Here is a 13,900-nt window from a genome sequence, read left to right as displayed (position 1 = left end):
ACCCAAATGAATAATAAAGCTGAGGGATTAATACTAAAAACCCAAGGGACTAATATTATAAACCCAACATTCGTAAACCCAAATATAATTATTAAAAATACTAAAATAAACATGATTTATTTTCATGGTGAGACAATCCTTGTCACAACGTGACATTCAACCATGGTTGACCATGGTTGGCTATGATTGACAATGGTTTACCATGATCGTTATTATAAACCTAAGGGAATCATAAACCCAAGGGATTAATATGAGAAACCAAAACGAATAATAAAATTGAGGGATTTATACTAACCCCAAGACATTATGAACCCAAGGGAATAATATTATAAACCTAATATATATAAACCCTAAGATAAATATTATAAACATTAAAACAAGCATGGTCGACCATTGTTGATTTCATATTGAGACAATCCTTATCGAAATTCCACAAACACAAAGCGATTGTTATTATAAACACAAAGGAACAATAAAATTAAGGGATTAATATTAAAACCCGCAGGGATTATGAACCTAAAGGAATAATATTAAACAAAAGGGACTAATAATATAAACCAAAGGTATACAACCGCTGCGATAAATATTAAAAATACAAAAATAAACATGGTTGAATTAATAAATCCTAAGAATTAATATTTTAAACTCAAGGGATTAATAAACCAAATGGATTATTAATATTATAAACCAAAGGAACTAATAAACCCAACATTTTTTGTAAACCCAAGATCCTGGGTGGTCTGGGGCTTCAAGGCCTGGACACAATAAACAAAGCCTATGGCGCCAAGCTCTGGTGGAGATGGGTAAAGGAACCACAGACACTCTGGGCCAGGCTATGGAAAGCCAGGTATGCTAAAAACTGGTGCCCTCAGGATCTCATTAGAATGACTAACCCTCCAGTCGGATCCCCCATTTGGAACCTGGCATGGGCTAATCGGAACATCATACAAGATCACTGCTTTTGGGAAATCCGCAATGGTAGCACGGATCTCTTCTGGGAAGATTCTTGGCAACAAATTCCCAAGCTTGAGAGTCCTAATTATCTTCCCCTACAGCACAGGTATTAGGAACAAGGAAAACTCAAGGTCAACCAATACTGGACTAATAGTATCGCGGACCAGCAATGGAGACATTGGCACCCTAATACTCCCCCACAGGCAGATGTGATGGGAAACCTTCTCTTATCCTTGAACTATTTGTTACTCTCAAGATGAAGATCAACTAAGATGGGGAAAACTTGGTGGAGGCACCTTCAACCTAAAGGAAGTCAGGCGTTACTTAGAACACAGGGATCTGGAAGAGAAAGTGATTTCACACAATAATGTTTGGGATACCACCATCTGGCCGAAGATAAAGACTTTCTTATGGCTCTTAATGCATTGTAAGATCCTCACTTGGGAGAACCTGTGCAAAAAAGGCTTCTTTGGTCCATCCCAATGTCCCCTCTATGAAAAAGAAGAGGGGTCTATGAATCATCTCCTCAACAATTGTGAATGGACCAATAAATTATGGGTATGGATGGGGGTGATCTTCAGACAAACAGATAGAAACAGAGAGTCCATACAAGACAACATAGCCAACTGGCGAACCAAATATTCTAACTGCGACACTGTAAACATCCTATGGAGGCTAAGCCCTGATTTTATAGTCTGGTCCACATGGAAAGAAAGAAATAGAAGAATTTTTTAGAGGGAGTCTAGGCAGCTAGATACCATCAAAACAAACATCATGCAAAATATGCGAGAAACTTCCCTTACCAGTAGTAAAGTAGAACATTCCAACATTCTTTCTGCTAATGACAGGCGAATTCTGCAACTATTTGGCATGAGTGCTGCAACTGGCCTCAATTCTCCGACGCAGAGAACTCAACCCACTCCATCTCTGCTATCCTAGCAACCTCCTATCCCGTGGTTCCACAAATTAAACTTTGATGGAGCCTCTCGGGGCAACCGTGGCCCGATTGACCTTGGAGGTGTCATACGCAACAATAAAGGGGAAATTCTTCATATCTACAACAATTCTTTAGGGGAAGCCACTAACAACGAGGTAGAATTTGCAGCGCTGAGTAGGGTCTGAAAATCATAATCTACCTTGGTAGTGGGGAAGCAATAGTGGAAGGAGACTCACTCTTAGCCATTAATGTTGTGATGGAAATGAAAAATGGTTCTCGTTCTAAAAAGGTTACTAAGCACTGGCGCCCTGCCATGGTCACCACGCTCATTGCCAAACATCTCTCCGCTCTCAATGGAGTTGTTCTGCAAGAAATCAGGGGCAGTGCGAATGCAATGGTAGATAGCCTAGCCAACCACATGGTCGACCACTCGAATGATGACATTGACACTTGTTGGCAGAGACCTCACAGGCAAGACCTCATAGGAAAGACCTCACAAGCATGTCAGAAGAGGAGGATGGCTTATTAGGTACTCATCATGAATGAGTAATATGGTTTTCTTGTAATGTTTATTCCCTAATCCTTAAATCCTGGTGGTGGCATCACTGGCGGTTGTCCTATGGCTAGCATTGGAAAAGATGGAAGATCTACCACAGTGATAGAGGTCAACTTACCTTATATGATTTTGGGTACGCGTGGCCTCTTCTCTTAAGTGATAAGCATGGCAGTCTGAACACACTCAACCGTAATAATAGGAATGTTGTTAGTCACCTGTTGGGGATCCAGGCTATCAGAAACATGGAAAAGATAGAAGTTTCAGTTAAGATCTCCCCTCACACCGTGTCTTTCACTATTAATATAGAGCCAATCGGGAAATATTTCACCTACTTACGGTATCCCTCAAAGCTTAACCCTATGTTTATGGTTTCGTGTATAGGTATTCGCATTTCAATAGTATGCACCTGCAATCTTGCCATGGCCGAGCGCAACCTCCGCAACTCCAAAGCTACGAGAGATTTAAAGAGAGCCTGCAAGTATTATGAAGCTTCTGTCTCCAAAAAATGAAAATATATTATTGAAGAGCTCCAAATTGAGTTGGACAAAGCCAATGAAGGGATGGATAGTAAAGCCATCAGCGAGCAGGTAGATTGGGTCTCGGACTCGGGGACCCCAACAACCAGAGCTACCCAGTTCCTGAGAATGCAGAGTGTGGCTAGAGTGTGGCTTGGAAGATGGAAACGATGCTTGCAAAAGCCATGAGATGCAAGGTGTTGCTTTCAAGGAGGCCTACCAGGTGAACTCCCTCGCCTCTGCTAGGAATTCAGCACGGTTGGACAAGCCGGAGACTACCATCAACTCCCTCACGAAAGAACTTAAAATGCTTGTTAATAGTCTGGAAGGGTTTATTCAACTCTTCAAGTTGTACAAGCACCATGGGCTAAATGTCTCTATTGAAATCTTTGAAGATGATTCCAAAACAACCATCATCAGATGCAACAAGCCCCGCAATGTTCCCAAGGGAGATGATGGTGCTGGTTTGAGTGCTGCTGGTTCTCTAGGCATCGCCAAAATCGACCAGTAGGATTCTTGGTGGGTGGTCTTCTGCTGATTGTTCCTGTTTATCCTTTACTTTTGTTATTTTCTATGTCTGATGAATGTAAGATTCGGCGGGCCTTTACGTAGCCTTCTATGATAGCAGTTGATCTCTTACTGCCTGGTAGCCCTGTGTGGTTGGTCATTTTCTGTTTCGGTTTATGTTTGTTTCAGGTTAAGTTTGTGTTAGTTGTTACGCAGTATGTTTCCTGTCTCAACAACGATCGGCTACAGGGCTTATATAAGTGGTCTTTTGTTTGGCAGGCTTGCATTTTCTCTTTTCCCTCTAGAAATGGCAGGACCCTTTTTGTAACCATATGTAACATTTTTGTTATATAATATATCAGTTGATTTACACAGGAAAAATAAACCCAATAGTTTAATATTAAAACCCAATGAATTAGTGAACCTAAGGGATAAATATTAAAAATGTAAGGGATCAAAAAGCACAACAGATTAATAAAGTTGATCATTATTGGTATTATAAACCCAACCTAATAATAAACCCAAGGGAATAATATTAAACCCAAGATACTAATATTATAAACCCAACATTGGTAAACCCCAATATACATATTAGAAACACTAAAATAAACATGGTTTATTTTCATTGTGAGACAATCCTTGTCACAATGTGACATTCAACCATGGTTGACCATGGTTGGATATGATTGATAATGGTTGACCATGATTGATATTGTAAACCTAAGGGAATAATAAACCCAATTGATTGATATTATAAACCCAAAGGAATAATAAACCCAAGGGATTAACACTAAAATCCCAAGGGATTATGAGCCTAAGGGAATAATATTAAGCCGAAGGGACTAATATTATAAACCCAATTTATATAAACCTTTAAACAAATATTATGAACACTAAAATAAACATGGCTGACCATCATTGTTTTTCATATCGAGACAATCCTTATCACAATTCCATGCTGGACCATGTTTGACCATGGTTGACATCATAATAAGCCATCGTTGAACGAGGAATAATAAACCCAAGTGATTGATGCCAGGAAATGGTTGATCATGGTGGAACATGGTTGTTTATATTTTACCATTGTTGAATGATATTAAACCCTAGGAATATGAACGCTTAGATCAATAAACTGAAAGCATTGATATTATAAACCCAAGGGAATAATAAACTTAAAGGATAAAAATTATAAATCCAACGTGTATAAACCCTAACATGACTATTATAAACCCTAAAATAAAAATGTTTGACCATGGTTGTTATGCATATTAGATTAATCTATTGTGATACATAATCATAAATAGTTGGACAAATATTTAACTCTTAATATTGGGGTTTTATAAAACCAAGATATTATTAATATTACAAACCCAAGGATTAATATTGTAAAAACAAATGATTAATAAATGTAAGGGATCAATATACCCACAGAATCAATAAACCCAACGAGCTAATATTAAAAACTCAAACGATTAATAAACCCCGGGAATTAAGTTTTTAAGGTCACATGATTAATAAAACAAGGGATTAAATGATAAATCAAAGGAATTATTAATATTAAAAACTTGAAGAATGAATAAAACCAAACATTTGAAATTATAAACCTAAGGAATTAATAAACCCAAGGGAAAAATATTAGAACCCCAAGGGATAAAAAATGGCAAGGGATCAATATTAAAAACATAATATTAATAAAACATAGGAATTAATATTTTAAACCCAATGGATTGATCACCCCACGTGACTATGAATATTACAAACCTAAGGGGTCAATAAACCCTAGGGATTGTTAATATTATGAAAGCAACACGTTAATAAATTGAAGGGATAAACATTTTAAACATAAGTGATTAATATTAAACCTTAAGACTATTGTTTAAACTTGAATATTGGGGATTAATAGACAAAAGGGAATAAATGATAAACAAAAGGAATACAAACTTAAAGAACAAACAAACCCACAGATAGTAAACCGAACCTAAGCCCTAAATCCATGGCAACAATATTATAAACATAAATAATGCTATAACACAAAACAATAATAAAAAACATAAACCAAAACCAATATAAGGACCAATTTGCAAACCATAAAGCATTGAAACACGATAAATCGTCATCACATTAACAATAACACAATCATATCACTACATTATAAACAATAAATAAAATTTAAGCCATAAATACATTGATATCAATACATGAATGTATTAATGGTATAAATCTCAAGAATATTGATATAAACACCTAGAACATGAAAGCCCAACAATAATATTATAAATGTAAACAATACTTTTATTTATGAAAGACATGAACAAAGTGAAGGGATCCACACAAAAGACCACAACAATCACAAATGCAAGAGGAAAAAAATAAAACACTAACGTTTCCACTGGAGCAAAGGAACATAAATGCAAAAAGCACATCTAAATTGCACACATTGGATTTAAAGAAGAACAACATAATAGGACATTGCACGACCATAGATATACAATTTTCTACATAAAAACAACAACGAGAAACTTTTTTAATTTCACCAACATTGAAACCACAGAAAGAACATTGAGTCCTAACATATATTTTTTGTTTTCTTTACATCAAATAATTCCACTACGAAATTGAACTTGAAGCACTCCATCAAAAGTCATGTATGGAGTGGCCACTTCCAAAACACAACTAGATCTATGAAAAAAGAAGAACCAATTCAAATCAATAGGATAATGATCACGATACTTAATGCTTTCCAACCAATTCCTTCTTTCTCTCCTCCCAGACTCCCTCTGGTGCACATGTAACAAGTATTTTACATGCGTTTTCGATTTATCTAGCTCACGAATATGATCATCAATAAAAGCAGGATGGAATCCATGTTTTCTGTCAAACTTTTTTCAAAGATAGGAAAAAAAACTTATAGCTCGAGCAATATTACACATTGTTCTAGAATAATAGATGACATCATTATTGTCCATATCTGCATTTGAAAGACAAAAAATCAAAACAAAAATCAATAAAGACATGCACAAATAAATAATCACACACACACACATATAAATATACATAAAACATAACACCCTGTTTGTATGTATGTTAAAAAACTAAATGTCACAATGTTACATGAAAAAAAGAATGTAGTGTTACATGAACAAAATGATATAAAAAATTCTGCAAATATAAGCTTCATTTCACAATACAATAGAGAAAATTGTTGAAATAGAATAAAACCGTGGCCAATATTCAAAACCTCCATTATTGCATTTCATGATGTAATATGAATCCACAATATTAATATCAATATGAACCAGTTATAAAAATGATTTTGAATGATTTGTTCATATAACTCATTGTTTTTGCGTGAATGGTTTGTTGCAAAGAAAAGAACAATAGGCACTTAAAAAAAAAAGTAAATTGAACAAGATGAAAAATGATGTAAACAAATTTCTCAAATATTACTATGAATATGATGAATTTATTAATCTCATAAATATATGAAAATGATTATTATATTAAAAGTAAATCAAGAGGACAATAAAAGAAATTCAAAAAACATACTATAAAAAGGTCGCAATTTTAATAGTTGTATGTCATAACGATATGGACTTTAATCACTCCTCTTATTTCATTCTAATTGTAACATATGTGTTATCTTTCATCTTGGCAAAACATTGAAAAGAGAAAGGTAGTGCAATGTGTAAACCATCTATTGATTTCACTCTTGATATGGCTGTGAAGGTAAGGCCTTGCTTCTCTTTATTCTTGATATCAACTAATGCTTGTTCTAAAGTCAATCCCTGTGACTTGTGGATTGTAAGAGCCCATGCCATCTTCAAAGGAATTTGTTTTCGATTTCCTCTTATCACTGGTGTGATAGGGACAATGTTCGGATTGCTTGGATCAAATGGGAGACCAACATACTTATCTAAAACAACAGTTGTGAACATTGGAAGTTGAGGTGGCTTAGAAGTACTCGTATAAAATATATCCTTAACATAATCAAGTGCACCATTCACCAAGCCAACTTCAACCCATAAATTACGTGTCAACATAACACGATGACCAAAACACAAGAAAACTTCACGGTCCAATTGATCATCATTAACACCAATGATTTCTGAACGCCTTGAATGCTTAGCAACACTTCGTGCAATTGGATAATTTAATGATTTTAACATATGCCTATTATGGAAGGAGGCCAAATTATTTGTTGGAAACATGTGAACTACTACATTAAGTAAATCTCTTTCTCTAGGATGCAACCTTATATCAGCATGTGACTTGAGAAACTCCCAATCTTGAAGAATAGGTTCTACATTTCTTACGTTATTGAGGACTAGGAGGCAGTTGGCCAAGATCACCCACAAACATGATGGATCTGCGACCAAAATCACAATTCTTTTTCTCTAGAAATTTTTCTTGTAATCTAGCATCTATTTACATCAACAAACTTGATCCTAGAAATCTCATTGCATCAATCAATATATATCTAACATGTCACATTTCTTCCTGGAATACTACAAGTGACTGCCCCTGTAATGGCTGCATATCTTTAATTGTAATTTTTAGAGCTGAGTGTATTTATTTTGAATGTATATTCAAAGCAACTATTCCTATTGTGGTAAGAACAAGAAAAGAGCTTCTTCCATTTCTTAACAAATTAGAAAGAGTTTCAAAAATACAATGGATAAGGAAAGACTTCCCAATGCCCGCAATGCCCTGAAAAATCATAAGAAGAGCTTCACGAATGTCGTATTCATCAAATTTCCTTAAAAAAATTTCAAAAGCAAGTCGTTACTTTTCTAACAAAGAATATGGAGATGCAAATTTTATGTTTGAAAGGTCAATAATATCACCCCTTGATTTTGCATTCCTTATAAAATTAATATCTTCTTCTACAACCTCATCAGATATAGTTGTATTTTCCTAGTCAAAGGATATAGCAAAGTTCCTTCGAAAAAGGGGTGTGAAGATAAAAAAACATTCACATCATTTGGTGGAATCAAGCGAGAGAAAATATGCCATTCTTGAAAACCATCTTCGAGATTCATTTCCTAGTTAGAAAAATCACCATCTTGTTCATCTTCAATATTTTTTATAATTTATATATTTCGATCAACATTCCATGCTCGATATCAAAAAGTCCTCTAATTTTCAATATTAATTTTAGATGAAAGGCCAATTTCTGTAGGAATATCATGAAATGGCTTGTACAAGAGCAATTATGTCCAGCAAAAGGTTTCAAATTCCTTTGAAGGCTCACCAAGAATAGAATAAAACTCTAGCCAAACCCAAACAATAAAATGAACATCTCTAGGCTTCCATGGATCTTTTTTATGCTTCCTATCAAATGCCCATGATCTTTTCATTTCTATCAAAGATAGATGTTAAAGGAAAAAAGGTCTCTTCTAATAATGTTGAACAAAAGTATTATCATATGAACATTGCAAGCCATCCCTTGAGATTTTCCTAACAACCTTTCTTCCAACATTTAAGGAAACAAATTTCTAACTACAAACAACAAGAGGTAGCTTAAGCAACATATGGCACGTTTCTTGTGCTCTAATGTCATGGCCAACAATCGTTTCTTGCAAGAAAAAATCTATATGCACATAAAGCATGAACCTTAGAGCCAATAGAATTTTAAATTCTAGTTAACATATGATGATAACTTCCAGACACTTTTTCATCTTTTGATGCATACTTAGCAATATATTTCAAGACAGCATAGTGAGAAAGCACTGTCTGACAATCAACATTTTCACGCCACATTTTTAGAAGGTCAATGTGATGTACATTAAGCCTGTCATCATTTCTTGCTGGCTCATATTTTTTTCTTCCCTAATCATGTATGAACAATCTTGATTCATCACAAAGATCCCATGGATCATTGTACCGACATGTCAGCATAGTGCCCTTTTTGCACAAACAAGAATCTAGAGTACACTTTGTATTCCTTTGGACACAGCTTAAAAATTCTTCATAATCCTTATGAGGATTACAAGAGAAAATTTGACCAGTATTCAATAGGAAAGGGTCGTCATTGAGGATTCGTGGAACCATTATGATGCGACAATGTATGTCACCTGGATTCCATGCAGTTACATATTTGTCGAAGAATATATTTGCAAGTTGAACATCAGAACCATTAGACCAATCAAGTATTTTCATGTCAGGAGTGCCTTCTAGCCATAGGAAACCATGGATATGTGCTAAACCTCTATGTTGCCACTCATATCTGGAAAAAAGGAACATATAGTTACCACAAACAATATAAATAGAATCATAATAAAAGTTGACAAAGTATAGAAAACAAATTCAACAACACAAACCTGTACCAAAATTCTTTAGATTTAAGATATTTTTGGATAACTTCCTCTCGAAAAATATTAAATCTATGGTGCATGAATGTGGCAAAAATATGAGGGTATTGGATAACATTCTCAATTTTCATACGATGCTCATTTAAAGAATGAGAACTTGAATGTATGGGCATGAGGTTATGAAACTCTAGCCACTTTGTGTCAGCTACACTCAAAGTAAAAAATAAATTTGGACATCCTGACTGAGTAATAATATCAGTAAATTCAGCTTGGCACTTAGTGCAGTATGCCCTTGTACCTCTCAGAGAAGAACCATACTGCACAAGATGCTCAACCAACTTATTATCTGGTAAATTAGAGTGTTGGTGATGCAACTCTTCAATTGTTGTAGGTGAGTTATCATGTAAATGTGTCTTTACAAAAACTGCATCAGTTGCTTGGCTGCAACTTCGCATTATCATGTTCAATAGGTAATATTGAAAGTGAGGATGGCTTCCAAATCTCCGATCACAGTACCTAAGAAGATGCAATTCATACTCATGAAGTTCAACACTACAAATACATGGTTGCAACCAATCCACATCACCAGTGGGGAGCAATGTTGGAATGCCATATCTAATAACCCCTCTGTATTATATTCATTCATTGGAGCAGTTCCAATACTGGGCCAATCCGTGTCTTGAACATGTGAAGAATAAACATTATTAAGAAATGCTCTAATTTCTTCCACTTCTCTTCGTTCATTTGGTAGGAGAGCAAGAAAAGAAGAAGGATGAGAGGGAAAATGCTTAGCAGGAAACCCTTCATTATTAGTTTAATTGATCTTAGATTCTTCAATATAAAAATCGATAAATTTAATCTTGGAGGAGACATCTGCTTATCTTTTGGGGAGAGCATTCACTGAATCATAGTCAATTACAACATATCGATAATATTGATCATGTTGGATTTTGAAAAGCAATAAAGCCATCACTCGAGATCTTTTGACATAAAATTAATAATATATAGATTGAGTGGCATGTCTCCTCACAATTAGAAAGTCAATATCTTCAACATGATAGGGAAGACTTTGTACAATTGTTGAAATATCTTGAGGAAAGCTAATTGTATGATCATTATACTTATATTTCCCACGTCTAGCATGTGTCATTTGAAAAATAGGATTCACACGTGCTATTATCATTTCTTCAACTTCAATAAGAACTATTAAAATATGAGGTTTCTTACAAGGATCCATGTTATTATATTAGAAAAAAAGACGGGTTCCTCTTTCAATCTTACATCATTTGCAAACAGGTCCTTCGGAATGTCTCAAAACTTGGATTATGGGATATGATTCTTGGCAAATGTGGTACATTTGGACAAATGACAATATATCTATCTTTTATCGAAATATTTTATACACTGCAATCATGTTTTCATCAAAATGAATATGATCTCTACTGGTCGAACCATGTTGAAAACCATTTGGAAGAGTTAAATTTCTTCTAACATGTACTTCATCTTCAGGAACATGAGATTCCCTTCGCAAATTTGAAGCATGTGGAATGGATCTATGAGAAGGTCTTTCCAAATTTGTGGTCTACATTTTGCGAACCTGAGAGGATGTAAAGGTCTCTTTGTCATAAAATATTTTAAAATTTGATTTCCAACTAATTATAAATGAAAAAAATGAAAAAGAATCAAATGGATTCAAAATTTACATTTATGTCTTGGTGTGGATGAGGGTTATGAGATGGTTTCTCTTAGCTTCTAACATGAGTGGATGGAACATTTTGGGATTTAGTTTCTATGCCTCTATTCAATTGAGTTGTTTCCTATTTCAAAAAAATAAAATACGTTATAAAACTAAATGTCCAACAAGGAAAGATTCAAAAATAAAAATGAAATCAAATACAATGAACATCTATACTAGTTTTGCAATTTGATGTTTAGGATTCCAATTATCCAACCCGATGAGATGAAATCATGGGTTCTCCATAAAAGGTTACAAAATACAATGTCCAACCAACTATAAATGAAAAAATGAGAAAAATATCAAATGCACTCAACATTTACATTTGTTTGGAAATGTGGATGAACGGTATGAGATGGTTCCCCTTCACTTCTAACATTAGTAGATGGAACATCTACGAAGTTAATTTGTATGCCTCTATTGAAATGAGTTGTGCCCTATTCAAAGAAAACAAAATACACCATAAAATTCAATGTCTAACCAGCTAAAAATTAAAAAAATGAAAAGAAAATAAAAAACAATGAAAATTTACATTAGTCTCACAATCTGATCATCAAGGAGAATGCACAGGAATTTTATGACATGATTCATTTTCACTTCGCAGATTAGTAGATGGAACACTATGGGAATTAATTTCTAGACCTCTATGGAAATGAGTTCTATCCTATTCCAAGAGAATAAAATAACTTATAGGTTTAGTAAACAAAACTTTTTAAATAGAGGAATGTAATAAAACAACAATTATTGCAGAAAATGTCAAAATATCATTGTGTTACCCCCATTTTTCCACCTGAAATTCTATCACGGATGACTAATTCTCTTTGTGGGACCACATTATTTTGAGAAGCGGGATTGGAAGATCCGATGTTTCGAGCAACTGGCTCAAAATTATCAAACAAATGGCCAATTAAACTATCATCCAAATCATGACACACAATGTCATCATTACCTCCACCATGGATGTTTTGCAAGCTTTGGCTGTCAAAACATGCAATTAGACACATGGAAGGGTTAGGGTCAACACTTGCATCCATGGTATTAATATGATGTTCTTCTTGATTGCAAGATGTTTCTCCAATGTTATGAACATTTTTAGGAGAGCATCAAACAACAAGATTATGCTGACGAGGAGCATATTCTGATAATGAACTATCAATATGAAATGTTCTTTCCATTATATCATCCATAGTATGATACTTACGAGGAATTATAAATCAGTTTCAAGAGTGGATTCACTCGTTCTTCTATGATATGTACCTCTCCTATGCTCATTTATGGAATCCTTATTTTGTTGATACCATAAACGGCGACTTTCATTATATCTGTCACGTGATTCTGGTGACAAATTTCATTTTCTTCTACGTATGCTTGTGCCTTGAGATGAAATGTCTACGATGAATAATAAAATATTCATTATGGAATCATAAACATGGAACATAGAAAATATCGAATATAAACAAACCCAAAATAATGAAAAAGGCACAAGTTTTTTTTTCGAAATCGTAAATCAACATACAACGTGTATATGTTATTTTTTCCAACCATATAAACATGTCCAAATGTATACGAATTTTTCCAAATGCCTAAAAACAAAAATGAATTTTTCAAAATGGCTAAAAACATAAATGAATTCTTCCAAATGGCTTAAACAAAAAGGTCTAAATTTCCATGTATCATATTAGAATCAAAACAAAACCCATACTATTGGGACACAATACTCTAAGAATGATATGAAGTGGAAGTATATCTAAAAATTTGGCACTCTATACTATCAAAATATAAATGCAAATATTAACATGTACATAAAGATATAACATTATTTGAGAATCAATGACAAAAGCCAATACAAATAACATGTATAACATAACTCATAGCAATTATAATTATACAAACAAGGAAAAATGCATAACTTCAAGACACATTTACATGTAATTAAGAAAACTTTAGGGGAAACAATATGAAATATTTTACATCATAAGGATCGATACAAGCATAATTTTAAAGTATTACCACAAAGACCCATAGTATGTATAGAGACAAAAATGCAAATATTTTTCCACAACCATAGAGAGTATATAAAATGGAATTATTTATAGGAACTCCTAAGAATACTAATATCCTAAGAATCCATATGCATATCCAATGGTGGAATCTCATCAATAGAAACCATACGGGTAGCAACTGCAAAAAAATTTCCATACTCAATCAAATCATTGCAATCCTCGAGTGTTGGGTACCAAAACCCATACATCTATTCATTAGTTGAATTATCAATATATGTTGGAAAACGTATGATAGTCATCATGTCATATAATAGGAAAGGAACTTCACTGCAGTTTCACATAAGAACTAAACCATAGACTGTTCGAAATGGAAGATAACCAG

The sequence above is a fragment of the Pinus tabuliformis genome, chromosome 4_1, assembly GCF_031772625.1.
Source record: "Pinus tabuliformis cultivar Carrire ecotype Pingquan chromosome 4_1, CPIR1, whole genome shotgun sequence".
In the NCBI taxonomy this organism is placed as follows: domain Eukaryota; kingdom Viridiplantae; phylum Streptophyta; class Pinopsida; order Pinales; family Pinaceae; genus Pinus; species Pinus tabuliformis.
Note: the sequence above shows the minus strand (reverse complement) of the source record.